This window comes from Hyla sarda, chromosome 5, assembly GCF_029499605.1.
Source record: "Hyla sarda isolate aHylSar1 chromosome 5, aHylSar1.hap1, whole genome shotgun sequence".
Classification (NCBI taxonomy): domain Eukaryota; kingdom Metazoa; phylum Chordata; class Amphibia; order Anura; family Hylidae; genus Hyla; species Hyla sarda.
The window spans coordinates 92434034-92458860 of record NC_079193.1 but is presented as its reverse complement, the minus strand read 5'-3'; the positions used below and the strand labels follow the sequence as shown (position 1 = coordinate 92458860).

The 24827-nt window shown below is 42.0% G+C and overlaps 1 protein-coding gene across 9 annotated transcripts in view; it reads left to right on the top strand.

The window, feature by feature from the left end:
* The window catches only part of TBC1D5 (TBC1 domain family member 5), a 645101-nt gene that overhangs the window by 213237 nt on the left and 407037 nt on the right, over nucleotides 1–24827 (top strand). For 2 of the 9 annotated variants that reach the window (XM_056519932.1, XM_056519930.1), the window contains exon 1: nucleotides 15676–15697. The exons of the other annotated variants lie outside the window; for them this stretch is intronic. The gene's annotated coding sequence lies outside the window, so the exon portion shown is untranslated. Of the gene's footprint in view, nucleotides 1–15675; nucleotides 15698–24827 lie in introns of those variants that run through there. 9 annotated transcript variants of the gene reach the window in all.

The following is a 24827-nucleotide window of genomic DNA, read 5'->3' as shown; positions in this document are numbered from 1 at the left end:
GCAAACATAGCCTCATTGGGCCGTCTAGTGAAACTGGAAGGAGAACATTGTGAGCTGGCGAGTGAATGGCACTATTATGTGATTCTCCCCACTTGTTCTAATGATCAGGGGGGGTCTCAGCACTGAGCCCCCGATCAATCAAAACTTTTGGCATGTTTCTATAATGTACAATTTTTTTTTTTTTTTGTTATGGGTTCTTTAAATATTCCTTATGTTGTTGCTATCTACAGTGCTCCTCAATTTCTCAATATTTGTTCTTAACCCAGAAAATTTGATGTTTTCTGTAGTTTTTTTTAAAACTGTTTTTGTATTGCCATTTTAAGGATGGTTATGACTGGCTTCAAATAAAAATAAGAATTGTTCTGAAAATTGGAATCTGTCACAAAGATGTACTTTACATATAATATGTTATATGAAATATTATTAATAAATATTATAATTATTGTTTTACATTTTAAAATTGGAATCTTTCACTAAGATGTACTTTAATTAATAATGTTTCATATAACATATTATATGTAGAGATGAGTGAAGTTACAGGGATTCGATTCTTCACGAACTTCTCGGCTTGGCAGTTGCTGTCTTTAGCCTGCATAAATGAGTTCAGCTTTCAGGTGCTCCGGTGAGCTGGAAAAGGTGGATACAGTCCTAGGAGAGTCTCCAGCCCACCGGAGCACCTGAAAGCTGAACTAATTTTATGCAGGCCAAAGTCAGCAACTGCCGAGAAGTTCAAGACGAATCAAATCATTGTAACTTCGCTCATCTCTATTATTAATAAATATTATAATTATAGTTTTACATTCAGAGTAGTGAAATACATTGACCGCACCTTGGTGTTGAGTGACTGGTTGTTAATATTTATTCACCTTGAATATTCAGATGTATAAAGTACCTAATATAACCAGTTAATTTAAAGGGGTATTCTGCCCTTAGACATCTTATGATAAGATGTCTGATTGTGGTGGTCCCGCCTCCTCAAACCCCCCCCCCCCCCCCCCCCTCCAGCAATCTCTATGCAGCACCCAGCATTCTGTGCCAGGTGCTGCTCCGGTCTCTGAAATGCAGGGGTTTCCAAGATGGAGATGTCACACCACGCCCCCTCTTGATGACACACCACGCCCCCTCCAATCATGTTTATGGGATGGAGGGGGACATGAATGGAGGGGGTGTGACGTCACGTCACGTCTCCGTCTCGCAAACTCAGCGTTTCCGATACTGGAGCGGCACCCGTCACAGAATCAGACATCTTAACCCCTATCCCATCCTTTGCATAACAGCTGTAACTGCGACCCCTTGCGGTGTTCCACCATAGGAAAAAAGTAACAATTACCTTTACAACTGTTGCAAAAGATAAAACATGGTCAGTTTTTGCACTAAGGTCTCTTATGAGCTATCAGCCCTGATTCTCCTACTAGCTTCATACATGCTCTTACAAATACACGTATCCATGTTATGACAGTCTTTCCTCCATCAAATCATAGTGGTTGGAGAACCTCTTTAACCCCTTAAGGACTCAGCCCATTTTGGCCTTAAGGACTCAGACAATTTAATTTTTACGTTTTCATTTTTTCCTCCTCGCCTTCTAAAAATCATAACTCTTTTATATTTTCATCCACAGACTAGTATGAGGGCTTGTTTTTTGCGCGACCAGTTGTCCTTTGTAATGACATCACTCATTATATCATAAAATGTATGGCGCAACCAAAAAACACTATTTTTGTGGGGAAATTAAAACGAAAAACGCAATTTTGCTAATTTTGAAAGGTTTCGTTTTCACGCCGTACAATTTATGGTAAAAATGACGTGTGTTCTTTATTCTGAGGGTCAATAGGATTAAAATGATACCCATTATTACATACTTTTCTATTATTGTTGCGCTTAAAAAAAAATCACAAACTTTTTAACCAAATTAGTACGTTTATAATCCCTTTATTTTGATGACCTCTAACTTTTTTATTTTTCCGTATAAGCGGCGGTATGGGGGCTCATTTTTTGCGCCATGATCTGTACTTTTTTTTGATACCACATTTGCATATGAAAAACTTTTAATTAATTTTTTATCATTTTTTTTTTAATAAAATGCATTACAAAAGTAGGAATTTTGGACTTTTTTTTTTTTTTGGTCGTTCACGCCGTTCACCGTACGAGATCATTAACATTTTATTTTAATAGTTCGGACATTTACGCACGCGGCGATACCAAATATGTCTATAAAAAAAAATGTTACGCTTTTTGGGGGTAAAATAGGAAAAAACGGACGTTTTACTTTTTTATTGGGGGAGGGGATTTTTCACTTTTTTTTTACTTTTACTTTAACATTTTTTTTTACACTTGAATAGTCCCCATAGGGGACTATTCATAGCAATACCATGATTGCTAATACTGATCTGTTCTATGTATAGGACATAGAACAGATCAGTATTATCGGTCATCTTCTGCTCTGGTCTGCTCGATCACAGACCAGAGCAGGAGACGCCGGGAGCCGCACGGAGGAAGGAGAGGGGACCTCCGTGCGGCGTTATGAATGATCGGATCCCCGCAGCAGCGCTGCGGGCGATCCGATCATTCATTCAAATCGCAAACTGCCGCAGATGCCGGGATCTGTATTGATCCCAGCACCTGAGGGGTTAATGGCGGACGCCCGCGAGATCGCGGGCGTCGGCCATTGCCGGCGGGTCCCTGGCTGCGATCAGCAGCCGGGATCAGCCGCGCATGACACGGGCATCGCATCGGGTCCTGGTGCGTTAAGTACCACCTCACCAGGTCGTACATTTACGTCCTGTGTCCTTAAGGGGTTAAAGGGTTACTACCGTGGAAAAAAAAATTTTTTTAAATCAACTGGTGCCAGAAAATTAAACAGATTTGTAAATTACTTCTATTTAAAAATCTTAATCCTTCCAGCACTTTTTAGGGGCTGTATACTACAGAGGAAATGCTTATCTTTTTAAATTTCTCTGATGTCATGACCACAGTGCTCTCTACTGACCTCTGCTGTCCATTTTAAGAACTGTCCAGAATAGGAGAAAATCCTCATAGCAAACATATGCTGTAGAGCTGAGCGAACTTACAGTAAATTCGATTTGTCACGAACTTCTCGGCTCGGCAGTTGATGACTTATCCTGCATAAATTAGTTCAGCCTTCAGGTGCTCCGGTGGGCTGGAAAAGGTGGATACAGTCCTAGGAGACTCTTTCCCAGGAATGTATCCACCTTTTCCAGCCCACTGGAGCACCTGAAGGCTGAACTAATTTATGCAGGATAAGTCATCAACTGCCGAGCCGAGAAGTTCGTGACAAATCGAATTTACTGTAAGCTCGCTCATCTCTAATATGCTGCTCCGGACAGTACCTAAAATAGACAGCAGAGGTTAGCAGAGAGCACTGTGGTCATGACATCAGAGAAATCTAAAAAGTAAAGCATTTCCTCTGTAGTATGTAGCCCCTAAAAAGTACTGGAAGGATTAAGATTTTTTAATAGAAGTAATTTACAAATCTGTTTAACTTTCTGGCACCAGTTGATTTAAAAAAAAAGTTTTCCACGGTAGTAAGGAAATCTGCCCTGCACAATCTACACTGCTAGGCTATTCAAAGGCTGTTTCTGTATCTGGGAACAGACCGCTCTTCATTGTATTGCACATTTTTTAGATGACTTAAAATTGTAGCAAAATACAAAAAAGAAAAGCGCTAGCTTCAAAATGCCGTCTCTGCTTTCAGTATAAATATGATTATTGTATATTTCTTTCGCTCTCATTAGTCATTTAGCACCCCCTGCTTCTGCATCTTCTATAGCCTTGAATGTTTTATGACTTTTCCTGTCTGAGTTTTGTATCTAATATCCTGCAAAGAATAAAACATGACGCTGTGAGTGATACACTGCTTACAGGACCAGAGGTTCTTACCATCCTCCTGAGCATTTTGAGGATTAAAAGGCAGCGTTAACCCCTTACTTTGCCTTCAGTGCTCAGGTCCAGTTGTCACCTTTGGTGCCTTTTGCAGTATCGATCGGTCATATTTTTGCTTTTCTACAAAGCTTCACGTTTCAATGCCGTTCATTCACTTATTTACCATTTCTACTTTGTAAATTGTTTACACGTAAAAAAAAAAAAAAAAAAAAATCTAGGCTAATCTTCCAGGCGGCTTCCTGGAGTATAGTGTGGAGAAATTCAAAGACACATTGGGTGTTAGTATTTATTTATGGGGCGATATTTCGTAATTTGTGTGATACTCGCTAAGAGATTCTGCAAAAGTTGGAGAAAAAAAAGGCAACAGCCCTACCGAGAATGGCACACGTGAAGGAAAGGAACAATGCATTTAGGACTATGAAACTTTTGGAAAAATAACTTTAATTTCCTTAAGAATATAAATACACATCCAGAAGATTTGGCTGAAACCTGTAGTATTAACCTTGTCAGCTCAGGAGGATTGTGGAAGAAGGGCTATCACAGGCTGCGTGCCTCAGAGACTCTTCCTCTCATGGCATTCATGCAATTATTTCAGACTTTGCTTGTTCTTTATATGCTTCGTAGCCAATTCGCAAGTTCTGCAATTCAATTACACTTACAAAGGATGTTTTTCAGGATGTAACATATCTCCAGCCGTCCTATCATTATCTCATGTGCATCAGGGTTTACAACCCCTACTCCAAATGTGTATTTTTAAAATTTACATAAAAAAAACTCACAAACATCTGTCTGGATACTTTGTTTACTAACAAGTATTAACCTTTGGATATCTGAGTCCCAATATACGTGTATAGCGCCAGAAAATTATACTTGTATGGACTTTTTTTAATACAACTAAGCTATAATGTAGTCATCAGTCGAGTACTGGTGGTTATTGTCCAGAACTAGTGGTTTAAAAGGGTTATCCACCACTAGGTGATTTTATTACTTACCTGCCAGACAGTAATGGACATGCTTAGGAAGGATCCATGCTTGTCTTGGGGCTAAATGGCTGTGTTGTGAGTCCACCATAACGCTGTTGATTTCTTTTTGTAAAATGGCTATTTCCTGTTGGAATTCCCTCCCTCCAACTACAAGTCCCAGTATTTCTTGCTTGTAAGCACTAGTTCACTTTTCTCCCTCCCACATATCAGCCAGCTCACACCTGGGAAAATTCCCTGCAGACATGTGTAGAATGATCTACCCCACGAACCAGCAGTCGCTCCTCCTATTGAAGCAGACACGCTTCCTTTCAACACCTGACTGGTAATGTCTCGGACCGCACTGCAACCTTGGAAAACCTGAGACAACACTCATTTTGTATGCTGTTAAAAATAAATATTGGAGAAAAAGATCACTTAAGAATTGCGAGACCAACCATTAAACACAAGTACAGACACTATATTATAAACTACACTAATTTTACAGACCCTGTAGCATAGATAAATAAAAAAATATCCTGGAATACCCCTTTAATTTAGGGCTCATTCACAATTCTACAGAAAAATACTAATCAAAATCTCATATGCAATATTGATTGCATATATAATTGTTAAACGTGCCTGCTTTTTATGTTATAACTGCTTATCTCTGCCTCTTGTATACTGCTCATTGTCTAGGCTACAGACCACCTTTCCTTACTCTTCACACACTCTTACAGAACCATTATCTGCCAAGAACCTTAGAGATATATATATGTATATATATATATATATATATATATATATATATATATATATAAAATAATCATCATCACTGACACTTCAAACACAAGATCTTCTGCTTGTGTGCAAGCTGTACTGTGTTAGTGAATCATGCAAAGTGTTAGTAGCTTGCACATAGCCAGTGTGTCTGAAATGTCCATTACAGAGAAAGAGCCCTCCCTGCTGTAAGCAAGAAGAGAGAGGATGCTCGGCACTTTGCAGAGCTGAAAAAGGCAGACAAGGTATCTAATTGCTGATGGCTAAGCCTTACAGATGTAGCTGGTGACAACTAGATTGGTGTGCTATTCTATTGGCATAAATCACTGCATACAGTACGTATAGAAAGGGTGACTACTATGATCAAAAGGGTGACTACTATGATAAAAAAAAATTGTGATAAAAAAATTATACAGTTCGGTATGCCTCGCTGTTCACTTTAAAGGGGTATTCCAGGATTTTTTTTTATTTGACTATGCTACAGGGGCTGTAAAGTTAGTGTAGTTAATAATATAGTGTCTGTACCTGTGTGTGACTGTTTTCTCACAATTCTGTGATTTTCACCCCAATATTTATTTTTATCAGCATACAAAATTACTGTTGTCTCAGCTTTTTCCCAGGTTGCAATGCGCCTGAGACCCAACTCACTAGTTAGCTGATGACAGGGAGCCTGTCTGCTTCAATGGGTGGAGGGATCGCTTGGTGGGAGAGAGATGAATCTGCAACTAATGCAACAGCTGTAGGCACCCTGATTGAAAACCACAGGTCTTTGAATGGATGCAGCTCATTTATGTTTCAATGGGTGGGGTGGCTGATGTGTGGGAGGGAGGAAAATGGAATTGTGGGATTTGTAGTCAAAAAATGAAAACTCAAACAGGAATTACCAGTTCACAAAAAGCTAGCCACAGTGTTATGGTAATCTCACAACATAGCCATTTAGCCCCAAGACAAGCACAGAACCTTCCTAAGCATGTCCATTACTGTCTGCCAGGTACATACTAATATCACCTTATGGTGGATAACCCCTTTAATGACTTATCTAAGATTAGAAAATGGCATTGAGCTGTAATTCTGGTTCAGAATCCACAACAATGAAGTTATGTCACCAAAGGTAAATATAACCCTACATATATAGTAGGTAAAGGTATGTGATTGTAATTATAACACCAAAAAGAGAACCATACCACAGAATAAACAACAAGGTAATAGAATATACAAAATCAGCTTTATTGATACAATTTAGTGATAAAAATTTTTTTTAGATATTAAAATTGAAAGAAAGGAATAAATAGGCACTGGTGGACATACAAAGATATAGGACAATGGTAGGACACAAATACATCAAAATATGCAAATATAAGGAATAAATGCCACAATAGCTGGTAGGATACAAGGGTGATGCCTGCCAAAAATATGCAATAAAGGGTGCCAAACCATACCTACACCTGAACCCCAACGATCGTTTCGCTGTTATGCCGCAACAATGAAGTTATGCATGCATATTCATCAGATGTCAATCTCCGGGTAGTCTTTACCCAGCCCAGCAAATGTAGTGAGTGAGTAGTGTCAATGCATACAGTATCGATGCTCACCTCCAAGCTACCATACACATTTGCTGCTAGTAAAATGTACTGTGCATTGCCATCCATTTACATTTTGTACTGTACCCAGATGACGGTCCACCACACTTTAGTTTAGGCTATCAATGTTTGATTGGTGGAGGCCCAACCTATGGGACCCCAGTTGTGCCTGTTACTAAAACTTTTCCTGTACACTTAAATAGTACTTAATAGAAATAAGCTGCAGAATCGGGTGTATGTGCTTATATGGATCAGCCGCTGTGTCTGCATAAACTACAAAGACCCTTTTTTTGAAAAAAGAAACCTGCTCAAAAGGAGGGTGCCAGTAAATGAGACAGGAATTCAATGAACACAGTAGTTTTACCCAGAATGTTCCTAAGATCACTGTTAAAAACATTGCAGATCATGTGCGCATCATGATAAGATCCATTGGGTGCAGTATAACCTAAGTGCTCTTGAGTTGACTTTTAGAATTATAGGTCTAACACTGTTGTATACATGAGAACCATCCCTGGTACATTTAACATCACAGCAAAAAACTTTGTTCATATTAATCATGAAAATAAAATCCAACTGCTTTCTAGAAGTAGATTTAGAGTGTATAGTCCTGTATGTCGCTGCTCTTGGTTAGTGCTATGAACTATTTATAGGTTGCCAATGTATGTTACTTACAGAAGAGAGAGTAGGGGAAGTAAGAGCTAAGATGCTTCACACAGCCATCAAGGGATTGACATGGTTCATTAATATATGCATGCATTAATGCTGGTGCAATAAAACTTTCAAAATTGACTTGGCATGAGATTATCTTATTCAGGGCAGCCCAAAATTCCTTGAAAACTAGATATGTCTTTGCCTGACCTAAAAATTGCTGTTTGGGCTAAAAATATAGTATGAAGTCAGTTGATAAAGCTGTAAGTTTGTACGTGTTACCCTAACAAACATATCTATAGAAATAGCATACATAGAAAGACAAAAAGGTACCCGTACTCACTGCGAGGAAACAGCAGACCTATTTCTATGGCATCTCGGACATACTTCATCCGACTTCAGGCTGACAGCAGGGCGCTCAGAGTGGAGGCGACTGCCGGCAAAGTTTCGCGCAGGCTTGACAGCATGGCGCTCAGAGTGGAGGCGACTGCTGGCAAAGTTTTGCGCAGGCTGACAGCAGGGTGCTCAGAGTGGAGGCGACTGCCGGCAAAGTTTCGTGCAGGCTGATAGTACAGCGCTCAGAGTGGAGGCGACTGCCGGCAAAGTTTCATGCTGATCGTGCTTCTTCTGGCCTCATACGAGGCCGGAAGAATCGTGATCTGCGCGAAACTTTGCCGGCAGTCGCCTCCACTCTGAATGCCCTGCTGTCAGCCTGAAGTCGGATCTGTCCGAGATGCCATAGAAGTCGGTCTGCTGTTTCCTCGCGGTGATTGCGAGTACCTTTTTGTCTTTCTATGTATGCTATTGAGTGACTTCGGGTTTCTTGGTTCCCAGCACCTCCGGACCCACAGGCATCAGGACTCCGCGTTGCCACTGTGACAGAACGCTAGCCTCCACAGTACATGCTGACATAATTGGTCTTTCTCCACAGCAGTGCCCCCTAACTTGTGTTAGTTAGTATATCTATAGAAATGACCACTTAACATTCAGGGTCCAACACTCTGAGTGGATTACACAGATCAAAGGTTCCGGTGGGGTCAGTTCCTGCAGGGTCGATAGGTCATAGAAACCAGGAAGCGGTGGGGACCAGAACGAGTCAGAACGGCTGCAGGAGATCAGGGTGATCGCTGTTTTTAGTGGTCTGTGACTTATTCTCATACATACAGTAGTTTGAGAATGTACATGATAAAGTAGGCAGCACGCTCCCTGAACTACAGGATAAAGAGTCACGGATGTTCATGGGGGGGGGGGTCCAGCTCACCCACTAATGATTGTCAGGTTTCTCCCTATTACTGTGCATAGCAAGAAATCTGCCAATCATTAACAGGTGGGCGGGACCAGTGGCTCAGTGGTCATTACTAGCTTCTCTTCATGAGTATCCGTGACTCCTTATCCTGCAGTGCTGAGAATGCTCTACCTACTTCATCAAGTAAGTTCTCGTAAAACTACTGTATGTATCAGAATAAGTGACAGACCGCCGGATCCAACATTTTTGTTTATATGTTATGCTGCCCTCAGTCAATGCAGCATAACTAAAGCAACTATTTACCTTTAAAGCAAACCTGTCATCAGGAAAAGGGGGAGTGTAAATAAGCCCCTGACTAGATAAAGCTAGTCCTCATGATTCCAGACACACCTTGTTTTGTTTCCTTCGTCCTCTCCGTCAGGAACATATAAGCCTTTTTGTAACTAGGCAGATGAGACTTAAAGGGGGTACTCCCGTGAAAAACTTTTTTTTTTTTTTTAAATCAACTGGTGCCAGAAAGTTAAACAGATTTGTAAATTACTTCTATTAAAAAATCTTAATCCTTCCAATACATTTTATTGGCTGTATATTACAGAGAAAATGCTTTCTTTTTGGATTTCTCTGATGTCATGACCACATTGCTCTCTGCTGACCTCTGCTGTCCATTTTAGGAACTGTCCAGAGCAGCATATGTTTTCTCCTGTTCTGGACAGTTCCAAAAATAGTCAGCAGAGAGCACTGTGGTCATGACATCAGAGAAATCCAAAAAGAAAAGCATTTCTTCTGTAGTATACAACCCCTAAAAAGTACTGGAAGGATTACGATTTTTTTTATAGAAGTAATTTACAAATCTGTTTAACTTTCTGGCACCAGTTGATTAAAAAAAAAATAAAAGTTTTCCATGGGAGTACCCCTTTAAGTGCCCAGGGGGCGTTCCTCAGGCCAGTCCAACACATCTTTTTTTACAAATGACCCACCCCCTTCCCTGAGCCTACTTGCATTAGATTGACTGAGAGCCACTAAATAAATCTATATCTATATAACAATATGGTAAAATATACTAGTCCATCAGTCCTTGCAGCCAAAAGACAAAGTTGGTGACTGACAATCAATAGTTTATCATGGATGCAGATGACATCCATATTGTTGCATTTTTTAAGAAAACCTGTCACCTTCATGCTGCCCGAACCTCTAGTCATTGTGGCAGTCCCTGACAGCTTTTCCCTGCCCCGCAAGCCTTGATTAATAGATCTTCTCCTGTTTGGATATAAAGAGAGATTACTGGTTGAGGTTTACTGGTTGGAAAACCTTGTCCTAGACCCTCATAGATTATTAGGCATCTTTCAGATAACAGTATTTTGGATCAATATTTACAAGCCAAAACCAGGAGTAGATCATACACAGAAAAAATGTACAAAATAATAAAATAAATGACCTCTTCTGTACTTTGGACTTGCAAATAGTGATGCAAAATACTGACCAAAATACGCCCCCTCCCATAGACATGAATGGAAGAACCATGAACCTGTCTCGGAGGGAGTGCGTGGCACAGAATGCCGGGGGCTGCACAGAGATCGCGATCATACATCTTATCCCCTATCCTTTGGATAGGGGATAAGATGTATAAAGCTGGAATACCCCTTTAATGGTGAGCATTACCAATGGCTGGTGGATGGCCAGTTTTCATCCAGGCTTCGCTGATGTTATGACCAGGAACGACACTTGTGACTTTTTGCTGCTTTATGGTATATATCAGTCAGGACTAAAGCTAAGTTTTTCAGCACGATTTTTCGTGCTGAAAATGCCCCCCTCAGCTTATACTCGAGTGAACTCTCCGACTGTCAATCCATTCTCAGTGGTCTTCAACCTGCGGACCTCCAGATGTTGCAAAACTACAACTCCCAGCATGCCCGGACAGCATGCTTCGTCATCATCTAGACCCCCCCCCCCCCTTTAGTTTTATACTCCCCTCCCCTCGGTGGGAAGGAAGGGTGAGCTGGCCCAGGCCATTTATGCTGCAGGGAACGTCCGGTGGGGAGGGTTAGTCATTCCGGGCTGTCCATCTTCACCGGGAGGCCCTCTTCTCCGCTCCAGGCCGGCCCTGGACTAGTGACGTTGCCTTGACGATGACGCACAGGGACGTCTGTGAGCAGCAGATGTACCTGCACATTAACGTCCCTGTGCGTCATCGTCAAGGTAACGTCACTTGTCCGGGGTCAGCCCGGAGCGGAGAAGAGGGTATCCCGGTGAAAATGGACAGCCCAGAACAACTAACCCTCCCCACCGGACAGTCCCTGCAGCATAGATGGCCCGGACCAGTTCACCCTTCCTTCCCACCGAGGGGAGGTGACTAGAAAACTAAAGGGGGGTCTGGATGATGACGAAGGCCGCAGTGGTCTTCAACCTGCGGACCTCCAGATGTTTCAAAACTACAACTCCCAGCATGCTGGGAGTTGTAGTTTTGCAACATCTGATGATGAAAGGGGGGAGGGGATGATGACATGGGGGGATGATTTATTTCCCACCCTAGGCTTATAGTCGAGTCAATAACTTTTTTTTCTTGGTTTTTGGGGTGAAATTAGGGGCCTCGGCTTATATTCGGGTCAGCTTATACTCGAGTATATACGGTAATAACAATTGTGACAGATTGTTTAAAGCAATATATTTACTTAGTCACATCCCTCCATCTATTCCTCAGAAGGCCGATAGATCCCATGGCAGAAAAAGGAATTCACGCGCCCCTTTGTGATTGGAATTATGTTTCCTTCACATTCAATAATTTACAAATAAAAATGGTAAACACGCAGTGAAATATTTATGAATTGAATAAAATAAAGGGTGTTGTGTGGAATTTTACAGTGTTTTGAAGCAAACTTCTGCCTAAGTATTCTATGCACACTAATGCCTTTTGGGAGAATACAGGGTGACTTAAAACTGAATATTATTCTCTGACTGGAATTGTTAAACAGAAGATGGTTCCAATATTTTAGCAGCTGTCACCTCGTATCATTTAAGATGCCTGTAGATACATTTTGGAGGTAGGCAACATCTTTTGATTTTTTTTTTTTCTTTTTACCTTCCTCCGCCATAGAATGATTGTTGCTGATTTACTGAATTGTGGCAATTGTGTTTGCAAATGGAAACAGCTGGCGAGTCAGAATTTTTACCACTAGAGAAATCTAGCGCGCAAATTGTATCAGCATAGTGAGGGAAGTATAAAACACATCTTTTGGTTAGGTATATGTCATTCCATTCTGTGGATGTTAATGTTTTTTGTTAAATTGTCAAAAATATCCTGATTTTTAAGAATTTAAAAAACTGAATTAAAATACCGGTACATATTTCTTGGCAACAATATAAATAAGTAACCGTGTTGGATAAATATAAAAGGTATTGTTCAGATTTGTATTATGGGCTTTCTGTCAAGTTTTCCAACTTTTTGGCAGCAAGAATAAAAAGTCTGCAGTGTTGTTCTATACTTCAAAAATACCATAACCCAGCAAAATACCAAACTTTTCGGTTCCCAGTTAAAGTGATATAGTTCCTTCATAATTAATATCTGTGAAAACAGATCTGGTATAGCTGCCATGGCTCCTTTATAAATGGTGGCCATGATGCTATTCTGAACAGAACCTAATGTGCCTAATGTAAAAATACTCAGAAAATTGAGTAAAGCAGCAGAGTATTGGGCAAGGCTACATTCACACTACGCCAGACCTGTGCCACATCCCATTCATTTAAATGAGCCAGCCGGAGTCAGATTCGACTCAGGTCGGCTCATTTTTTGCACCATATCGGGTTTTGTTTAAAATTTCTCCACCAGATGGGGCAGCTGGATACCCAAAATGTACTGTGATTGCACCCTTAGGTGAGCAGAGATTCAGCCTGGCAGCCAAAATTCTTCGGCAGTAGGACCACGCGGCACTGCACCGTCACCATGGACTGCTATGCATTGCTCGCGGAATTCCACTCAAAAAATGAACATGTTCATTCTTTGAGCGGAACAATTTCAGCAGCGAAATTGCCCACCGCTGAATTTGCTCAGTGTAAACGGGTCTCACGGAAGACCCATTCACACTGATGTTAAAGTTCACCACCCGGAATTCCGCGGGAATTACATAGTGTGAATGCACCCTTAGAATGAAGTGTGGTGTGGCTGTAATGGTCATGAATGGCTGTTAAAGGGGTTCTCCGGTGCTTAAACATCTTATCCCCTATCCAAAGGAAAGGGGATAAGATGCCTGATCGCTGGAGTCCCGCCGCTGGGGACCCCCGGGATCATGCACGCGGCACCCCGTTTGTAATCAGTCCCCGGAGCGTGTTCGCTCCGGGACTGATTACCGGCGATTACAGGGCGGGCGGCGTTTGACGTCACGCCTGCGCCGGCGTGTGACGTCACGCTCAGCCCCTCAATGCAAGCCTATGGGAGGGGGCGTGATAGCTAACACGCTCCGGGGGACTGATTACAAACGGAATGCCGCGTGCATGATCCTGGGGGTCCCCAGCGGCGGGACTCCCGCGATCAGGCATCTTATCCCCTATCCTTTCGATAGGGGATAAGATGTTTAAGCACCGGAGAACCCCTTTAAATCTATGGCCGGCTATGACGTGCATTCGTGATCTTAATGGGCACAAGTTAGGATTTTACTGCGTCATGGCATACTGGTTTCTGGTCCTTTTGCCTTAACAAGGGGCTTTTCTAGCTCATTAACATGTAGTAAGTTTTTTTTAATAAAGTAGTTTTAGAAAATAAGGTATACTAGTTTTAATGTTTCCTAAGGGGACTTCATCCAAGAGATCCTAATCCCCGTCTTTCCTGTCCAAGACTTTTCTTCTTTTTGGGATGGGCAGGCACAGTGAAAGTGAATTCCTGCTGTACCCTTGCAATAAAGCTCTCCAGGGTTTTCCAGGGTTTATGTTGTTGCCCCCCAACCCCCCTGTTCGCATTGAAGGAGGCAGAGTAAAGTGTATCATGACATGCTTATCCATAGGGCACCATCTTATGGATGGGGAAGCCATCCAGTCAAAATGTGGTTGCGGGAGAACGAGAGGTGAGCAGAGCTACACTATTGAGCTACATTTTTACAAAGGACGGGGTTCAGACAGGGTGCAGTATATAAGTAAGTGCCTCACTTCCTTAAGCGTCCTGTATACAAGGGGCAAACTACCTAAGGGGGTACTATATGTAGGGAGCAAGCTAACTACAGGAGGTCCTACATACAGAGAGTAAGCTACCGACAGAAAAGTTCTACACCCAGGTGGAAAGCTAAAAAATGATTTTATTCCCAGTGTCCCCTGATTTTATCTGGACCATGCTTATCTGGACTTCCTCTTACACATACAGTAATTACTGCCCATAGTGGAGACAATCATTGCCTCAATATTGTGGACTGTGGTTGAGCCTTACTGAGATCCATAGAATGGACTGTTTTTAAGATAGCTTGTACCATTGCAGATTTTTGCTATATAAGCTTTATTTTAACTATGCAAATGTGTCCCCTCTTAGGTTATTGTAGTGAACAGCTGACAGATGACACCAATTGTTTTTTCATTGAAGATAGAAAAATAAAAGTGAAAAATAAACCTGGACCAATAAACTTTCCCTTGAAAGTAGAATGCGTAGGCTATGTTCACACGGGCGGAACTTATGCAGAATGTCCTCCCGAAATATTCTGCACGGACCCATTAATTTCGATGGTATTCTGCCGCAGAAATTCTGAGATTCTGATTCCAGCGTCCGCAGGAAAATTAGACGGTGTATTTCTGAGCGGTTCTACCGACCGTTGGTTAGTCAAATGTGTGGAAGTTCTGCACTTGTTTTCCGTGCGGACACTCCACACAATTTTTGCCTGGGTGAACCCACCTTAGTGTCCAGCAGCACCTAAGGTGAAGCCACTACCTATTGGCCACATGTTTCCAAAACCAAGTCCTCATGCAGTCGACAATGGCTGCGCGACTTTGCTGGTAAATTGTGCAAAAATTGACCACCGCAAGAGAGTTGGGTGTACATCTATATTCACCCGTAAAGGGGTACTCCGTCCATAGACATCTTATCCCCTATCCTTTGGATAGAAGATGTCTAAGGGTGGAGTACCCCTTTAAATATTATAGATTATCTGCAGACTATAATCTAATGTATAATCAAGACTGTCTTTACTCCTTTACTCGCATTTTTCCTTGAAATCAACCACTTTCTCCATATAATTTATTGGTACACAGTTTAAGTGACGCTTTTTTTTTCTGTTCCCTATTACTTCCTCGTGAAATAAATGCAAAGACAAGTAGTTTTAAGTTGACAATGCTGAATGGCATATTTATTGTATAATTCATTTGGATTACTTGTTTTGCTTTAATTGCTGGCCGTCCTTTCTTATTTATTTATGACTAACAGATATTATGTCAGCGTATCCAGCTGCTTAATGCTTTCGGCTGAAAACAGGTGGCTATCATTATTGGGAGTCAGGTCACCGCAAAGAGAAGGGAGACAATCATGGCGAGGAAGTGAGTGCAGAGTGGAGGGCACTCGGAGGGTGGGAGAAGGCAGAACTTACACAGCAGAAAAGAGGAAATGCTTGAACAATAAGGTGATAATTAAGTGTCAGTAAATATCATTAACATAATCTTGGAAGATTATCTTTAGTGTTTAATTCTTTTCTGAGTGTATGTGTTTTTTTTTCTCTCCGTTTTCTGGAAATTTGGCCACATACTACTTAAATTATAGTGTATGGTTTATATGACCTATACAAGGTCTTCAAGGATCACTGACCAACTTAAAGGGGTACTACCATGCTGACAACTTATCCCCTATCTAAAGTATAGGGGATAAGTTGCCTGATCGCGTGGGGTCCCGCCGCTTGGGACCCCCGCGATCTCTCACACAGCACCCGGCTCTCATCAGGCCCCGGAGTGAACATCCGCTCCGGGTCTGATGACTGCCGATCACGGGGCCGGAGTATGTGACGTAACGGCTCCGCCCCCATGTGACATCACGCTCCGCCCCCTCAATGTAAGTCTATGGCAGGGGGCGAGACAGCTGTCTTGCCCCCTGCCAAAGACTTGAATTGAGGGACGGAGCTTGACGTCTCACGGGGGCGGAGCTGTGACGTCACGATCACCGGCCCCGTCATCAGACCCGGAGCAGATGTTCGCTCTGGGGCCTGATGAGAGCGGGGTGCTGTGTGGGAGATCGTGGGGGTCCCCAGCGGCGGCACCCCACGCGATCAGGCAACTTATCCCCTATCCTTTAGATAGGGGATAAGTTGTCAGCACGGTAGTACCCCTTTAAAGGGGTACTATGAAGGCAAAAAAACACCATTTTACCATTGTTTCACAGGGCTTAGTTTACCCTGCAGCATTGCTAATACTTTTTTAGGCAGCTCTTTCTTCACCTCCCCCAGCTAGAAGTCCCAGGAAATTATAAGCAAAAATCTGCACTGAATTACAGTCAACGGCATGTTTCCAAATCCCTGTCCACGTGTCTGAAAGTTAGGAACCTAAAGTCAGTCATACACGTGAACTGTCATATGAATCTCCCTGGGTCAAGTCCTATCACTGCTAAATCCCCAATAAATATGCACAGTTGGGTCAGGTGAGTATACATGCTTATTTCAATAGGAAGAGGAAGACTAACCTTTACTATATCTGCTTGCCCTCATCTTACCGTGGAATAAAGCATTTGGCAAATGGCATATAATATTTACTCTAATAATAATAAGGAGATAATCCTGTTTCTTCTATTTTAGTGTACCTTTTCTATTACAGAAAAATAATGCTTATATATGTTACTCACTAGGTAATGCACATTCTTTACATGTTTTATGTGTTTCTAGCATCTTTATTTGGCTCACAAATCCCTCCATTCTGCTGCTCACTTATTCTGACATCCACTTCTCAGGAAGAGAGGCAAGCACTGAGCCCACCTTCACTCACCACTCATTCACTTCCTCCCTAAATCTGCTCTGCTGGGTCTCTTCATCCAGTTACTTAAGGCAGCTCTGTAACCCCCTTCTCTCTTTTTTTCAGACAGAAGTCTGATAGACAGGACAAGAGTGAGCACAGTGGAATGCAATTCCCCCTCACTTCCTGGACTTTGTCCCTGCCTGTACTGCAGCTGGGATGGTATGGGGACCACTAGTGGTCTTTTTTTTTATAAGCCATGATTTCTATAAAAAGGAGAGAACATTTTTAAATAAAGTATGTTAGAAAAGTTAAAGGGGTACTCCGCCCCTAGAAATCTAATTCCCTATCCAAAGGATAGGGGATAAGATGTCTGATCGCAGGGGTCCTGCCTCTAGGAATCTCTCCTGCAGACCACGCTGTTATCTGGTGCACAGAGCTTCGCTTCACTCCGTGCCTGATGACTGGCGATGCAGGGTTCGGAGGAACTTAACGACACGCTGTGATGTCACGATAGTCCAGCCCCTACTTCACCAGTCATCAGTCATCATTGATTTTGACAGTGCCCATTTGTAGTATACAATACTCAGCTCCCACATACTGTAATATATCACTACACTAAATAGTAACATAGTTCATAAGGTTGAAAAAAGACCAGAGTCCATCTAGTTCAACCTATATCCCTAATAAGTCCCTATTGAGTTGATCCAGGGGAAGGCAAAAAACCCTCATACTAGAGGTAAAAATTCCTTCCCGACTCCAAATGTGGCAATCAGAATAAATCCCTGGATCAACATTCTGTCCCTATAAATCTAGTATACATAACCAGCGATGTTATTATTCTCCACGAATGCATCCAGACCCCTTTTGAACTCTTTTACAGAGTTCCCCATGACCACCTCCTCCCGGAGAGAATTCCACAGTCTCACTGCTCTTACAGTGAAGAACCCCCGTCTGTGGTTGTCTAGAAACCTTCTTTCCTCTAAACGTAGAGGATGCCCCCTTGTTATAGATACAGTCCTGGGTATAAATACATCATGGGAGAGATCTCTGTACGGTCCCCTGATATATTTATACATAGTTATCGGGTCTCCCCTAAGCTTTTCTAAACTAAATAAACCCAATTTTGATAATCTTTCTGGGTACTGTATTCCTCCCATTCCCCGTATTACTCTGGCTGCCCGTCTTTGAACCCTCTCCAGCTCCACTATATCTTTCTTGTACACTGGTACCCATTACTGTACATAGTATTTTATGTGTGGTCTGACTAGTGATTTGTACAGTGGTAGAATTATTTCCTTGTCGTGGGCATCTATGCCCCTATTGATGCACCCCATGATTTTATTTGCTTTGGCCGCAGCTGCCCGACACTAGTCACCACAGCTAAGTTTACTATTAACTAAGACCCCTAAGTTCTTTTCCACATCAGTCGTCCCAAGTATTCTCCCATTTAATATATAACCCCGTCCCGGATTTTTCCTCCTCATGTGCATTACCTTACATCTATCAGTGTTGAACCTCATCTGCCACTTCCCAGCCCAAACCTCCAACATATCCAGATCCATTTGTAACAGTGCACTGTCCTCTATAGTGTTTACTGCTTTACAGAGTTTAGTATCATCTGCAAAGATTGCTACTTTACTATTCAACCCCTCTACAAGGTCATTAATGAATATATTAAATATATTTTCTTTAAATCACACTTTTTAAGGAAAAATTAGTTCCTGTATTTTCTACTGTATATACTTAGTAAACCTTTATTGGAAATTCATTTCATTTTATTAAATCTTCACCTAATAAGTTCTATCTTTGTTCTTAATTGAACCTAATGCCCTGCAGTCATTTTATAATTTTCCTTTTCTGTTTTTTTTTTCCCCCCTCACATATTGCTAAATTACTTTTGTGAACGAAAGAGTTTCAGGAGTAACACAAAGTACTCTTAAGTGAACATATATATGTATGTGTGTGTGTGTGTGTATATATATATATATATATATATATATATATATATGAGTCAATTACTCAAAAAACTTGAAACAAATACTGTTAGCCTAGAAATACTTGTATTTTGATTATTGATGATAATGTACCAAGTCCTAGCTGCATACTCTCAATCCAAACCATGAATTGGACCATGGGGAAGCTATTAAAGGGTGGAAAATAAATGTTTTCTAATCATTTGGTGACAGAAAGTTAAACAGATTTGTAAATCTATTTAAAAATCTTAATCCTTCCAGTTCTTATCAGCTGCTGTATACAGTAGAATATCCCAATAGTGGACACTCACAGGGAATAACAAAGTGTCCACTATTGAGAGATGTCTCCAATTGGGAAAAAAAAGGCTCAAAAATAGTCCGAAATGACCGAATACTGTTCTGTACTCACTCCAGAGTGTAAATACCTATAAAACACGATAAAAAGCAATATTACAGTAGAATCTCCCAATGCTGTTTAATCACCCATTATCCCTCCCCCATATCATTTCATCCCCCTTTATTCCCTGTGCCACCTTATGCCTTGTGTTATATTATCCCCCCATTACCCCCTGTGCTACATCATTTTCCCTTGATCCCCCTGTGCCATTTAATTCCCCCATTATTACCCTCTGTTTAAATTCATCACCCTTTATGAAGTGGCACAGGGGATAAAGTGGCACAGACGGGGAAGAAATGGCACCTGGGGTGGTAAAGAGGGGGGTGATTAATTTGCACAGAGGGTAATAAAGGGAAAATTAACTAGCACAGGGGGGATCAAGAGGAAATGATGTTTCACAGGGGCTAATAAAGAGAGGATTATGTGGCACAGGGGGGGGGGGGGGGAATCAGGAAAGGAGGGGGGCAAATTATGTGGCCCGCGTATGTACAGAACCATGAGAGCACAAGGTGGGGCCGGCGCATAAGCCTGGTTGTCCCCTATTGGGAATGTTTTTTTTTTCCCTATTGGGAGTGTTTTGTCCCCTATTGGGAGTGTTTTGTCCCCTATTGGGAGTGTTTTGTCCCCTATTGGGTGTGTCCGCATTCAATATTGGGCGTGTCCCCTATTCGGAGAGTGCAAATACATTGTCTTATGGGACTCTGTCGGGGAATTAAAACCTATCCACTATTGGGAGGTGTCCGCTAATTCGCTAAGGGAAATTTTACTGTACTATAGAGAAAGTTGTGTAGTTCTTTCCAGTCAAAGTGCTCTCTGCTGCCATCTCTGTCTGTGTAAAGAACTATCCAGAGTAGGAGAAAATCCCCATAGCAAACCTTTCCTACTCTGGACAATTCATCAGGTAGGAGACAGGCTTGTATCAAAGAGATGGTGGGTAAACACTGCACTGGACAAATCAACACAGGTACTAGAAGCAAACAGATTTATTCCCAAAATCTTAGGAATACACCTGTTTTCTACTACTATCAGTGTTGATCTGACCAGCGCTGTGTTTACCCACCATCTCTTTGATGCAAGCCTGTCTCCTACCTGATGAATTGTGTGGAAGGGCTGCAGGACGATCACTTTATGCCTTCCGCCATGGTTGTGTATGGGGTACACAACCTATTGGGTTAATTTATCTCTCACCCCGCTCTTTCCCATCCATTCATTGCTTGGACTTACTACACTATAGAGCGCTCTCTCTGTTCATTCTGGACAGTTCACGACACAGACAAAGGTGTCAGCAGAGAACACTGCGGTCAGACTGGAAAGAACTACACAACTTTCTCTGGAACAGACAAAAGCTGATAAGTACTGGAAGGATTAAGATTTCTACATAGAATTAATTTACAAAACTGTATAACTTTCTGTAAAAATTTTTTTTTTGCCACTGGAGTACCCATTTAACCCCTTAATAACACAGGACATACATTTTCGGCGTGGTGCCCTGGTACTTAATGGAGTGGTGCTCGCGTCCTGCACGGCAGGTCCTGGCTGCTATCAGCAGCCAAAGACCCACCGGTAATGGCGGACATCAGCGATCGCGCTGATGTGCTCCATTAACTCCTCAGATGCCATGATCAATACAGATCATGGCATCTGCGGCAGTGCAGTCGGTAAAATGGATGATCGGATCGCCCACAGCGTTGCCATGGGAATCCGATCATCCATAATGGCTGACGGAGGTCCTCTCACCTGCCCCACGTTCGTCTCCAGGGGTCTTCTGCTCTGGTCTGAGATTGAGCAGACCAGAGCAGAAGATCTACGATAACACTGATCAGTGCTATGCCCTATGCATAGCATTGAACAGTATTAGCAATCAAATGATTGCTATAAATAGTCCCCTATGATGACTATTAAAGTGTAAAAGAAAAAGAAGAAAATGAAAAAGAAAAAAAAGTAAAAAATCCAAATTAAAATGTAAATAGTCCCTTTTTTCTATTTTACCCCCAGAAAGTGTAAAAAATAAAATATATTTGGTATTGCCGCGTGTGTAATTGTCCGAACTATCAAAATATGATGTTATTCATCCCATACGGTGAACGATGTAATTGTAAAAAAAAAAATTATAATAAAGTCCAAAAATGCTGCTTTGTTGTCACATAATATTCCCATAATCTTTTTTAAAAATTAATAAAAAGTTTCATATATGCAAATGTGGAATCAATAAAAAGTACAGATCATGGCGCAAAAAATGAACCCTCATACCGCCACTTATACGGAAAAATTAAAAAGTTATAGGTAGTCAAAATAGAGTGATTTTAAATGCATTAATTTGGTTAAAGGAGTAGTCCAGTGGTGATTCAGTGGTGAGCAACTTATCCCCTATCCTAAGGATAGGGGATAAGTTGCAGATCGCGGGGGGTCCGACCGCTGGGGCCCCCTGCGATCTCCTGTACGGAGCCCCGACAGCCCGCGGGAAGGGGGCGTGTCGACCTCCGCACGAGGCGGCGGCCGACACGCCCCCTCAATACAACTCTATGGCAGAGCCGAAGCGCTGCCTTCGGCAATCTCCGGCTCTGCCATAGAGATGTATTGAGGGGGCGTGTCGGCCGCCGCCTCGTGCGGGGGTTGACACCCGCTATCTCGGCGGAGAGCCGGGGCCCCGTACAGAGAGATCGCAGGGGGCCCCAGCGGTCGGACCCCCCGCGATCTCAAACTTATCCCCTATCCTTAGGATAGGGGATAAGTTTTTCACCACTGGACTACCCCTTTAAAAAGTCTGAGATTTTTTTAAAGCGGTACAACAATAGAAAAATATGTAATCATGGGTGTCATTTTAATCGTATTGACCCACAGAATAAAGAAAACATGTCATTTTTACCGTATGTTGTACAGAGTTTTCTTTTCAATTTCCCCACACAAATAGTATTTTTTTAAATTTTGCCATACATTTTATAGTAAAATGAGTGATGTCATTACAAAGGACAACAAGCCCTCATAGTTGTCTGTGGATGGAAATATAAGAGTTATGATTTTTAGAAGGTGAGGAGGAAAAAACGAAAATGCAAAAATAAAATTGGCTGTGTCCTTAAAGGGGTACTCCGCCCCTAGCATCTTATCCCCTATCCAAAGGATAAGATGTCAGATCGCGGGGTTCCCACTGCTGGGGACCCCCAGGATCTCCGCTGCAGCACCCCACTATCATTACTGCACAGAGCAAACTCTCTCTGTGCAGAATGACCGGCGATACAGGGGCTGGAGCATCGTGACGTCACGGCTCCGCCCCCTCGTGACATCACGGATCTGCCCCTTGTAACGTCACGGCCCGCCCTCTTAATGCAAGTCTATGGGAGGGGGCGTGATAGCCGCCACACCCCCTCCCATAGACTTGCACTGAGGGGGCGGGCTGTGACGTCACGGCCCGCCCCCTCAATACAAGTCTATGGGAGGGGGCGTGGTGGCTATCACGCCCCCTCCCATAGACTTGCATTGAGGGGGCGGGGCCGTGACATCACGATGCTCCGACCCCTGTATCGCCGGTCATTACTCACAGAGTGAGTCTGCTCTGTGCAGTAATGATAGCCTGGTGCTGCAGCAGAGATCCCGGGGGTCCCCAGAGGCGGGACCCCCGCAATCTGACATCTTATCCCCTATCCTTTGGATAGGGGGTATGAAGGTAGACGGTATGGTATCTACAGACCGATATAAACAGTCAGCTCCCAATAATTAATTAGAAAGAATATGGGGGGAGTGCATAAAATATAACTTTTACTTATCACATCTAAAATAATTTAAATAATAGTAATGATAATCGTTAGCCATTTGACCCATTAGGGCCTCTTAGCAAGTAGTACGCCAAAACTGTGCTGCTAAAATGTAGACCAGGGGAAATTGTTCCCACAATATCAACAAATAGGAATACACATCCAGGATACAACATTGTGGATACATCTAGCCCCTGTGGGCAGTTAGTATCCTGGATGTGTATTCTTATTTGTTGATATTGTGGGAACCCTAATGGGTCGAATGGCTAACGATTATCATCACTACTATTTCAATTATTTTAGATGTGATAAGTAAAAGTTATATTTTATGCACTCCCCCCATATTCTTTCCTTTGGATAGGAGATAAGATGCTAGGGGCGGATACCCCTTTAAGGCCAAAATGGGCTGTGTCATTAAAGGGGTACTCCAATGGAAACATATTTTTTTTATCAACTTGTGCCAGGAAGTTAAACAGATTTGTAAATTACTTCTATTAAAAAATCTTTATCCTTCCAGTACTTATTAGCAGCTTTATATTACAGAAAAAGTTATTTTGTTTTTGGATTTTTTTTTTTTTTTCTGTCCACAGTGTTCTCTGCTGACACCTGTCTGTATCAGGAACTGTCCAGAGCAGCATAGGTTTGCTATGGGGATTTGCTCCTGTTCTGAAGAGTTTCTGATACTGACAGAGGTGTCAGCAGAGAGTGCCATGGACAGAAAAAAAAAAAACAAAAAGAAAATAACTTTCTCTGTAGTATATAGCAGCAAATAAGTACTGGAAGGATAACAATTTTTTTTTTTTTTTTTTTTAAAGAAGTAATTTACAAATCTGTTTAACTTTCTGGCACCAGTTGATAAAAAAAAAAAAATTATAATAATAATTTCCACCGTAGTTCCCCTTTAAGGGGTTAAGGAATTAAATATATAATTTTTATTATTTATTTAGTTATTTATTTACCTAAAAGGATAAATAAATATTGAAAAATTTGCCATATTTAAAACAGAATTTCTAAAGCGTCAACAAATATTGAATAAGAGGACAATTCTCTGCACCCAAAAAATTTTTTAATTTGTAGTTTACAGCAGTCTGTATTATGTCAGCTTACTGCTGACTGTGGCTGACCCGATGTCATCATAAATGCCTGTGTCTGGGGAGTACAGTGGTCCCTCATGTTACAATATTAATTGCTTCCAGGACGACCATTGTATGTTGATACCATTGTATGTTGAGACCAGAACTCTATGGAAACCTGGTAATTGGTTCTAAAGGCACCAAAATGTCATCCAAAAATAGGAAAAGGTGAGGATTATAGATAAATAAGTAGATAACCAATACAGATAAAGCAAAACCTTATATATAAAAGTAAGAAAGATCTGCTGGGAGCTGTAATCACTGTCTATGTCAGTGTTTCCCAAGCCGGGAGCCTCCAGCTGTTGCAAAACTACAACTCCCAGCATGCCCGGACAGCCAAAGGCTGTCCGGGCATGCTGGGAGTTGTAGTTTTGTAACAGCTGGAGGCACCCTGATTGGGGAACACTGATTTAGAGGGTTGAATAATTTACCAGGACAAGAGGTAAACACTGGTCTATGTAGAGGACAGGAGCTTCTTTGGGGTCCTGTACAGTACATGCAATGTCCTAAAAAAGTAACATGGAGCCGCCCTCACCTGGTGTCCAAAGGAGCAGGTAACCCTG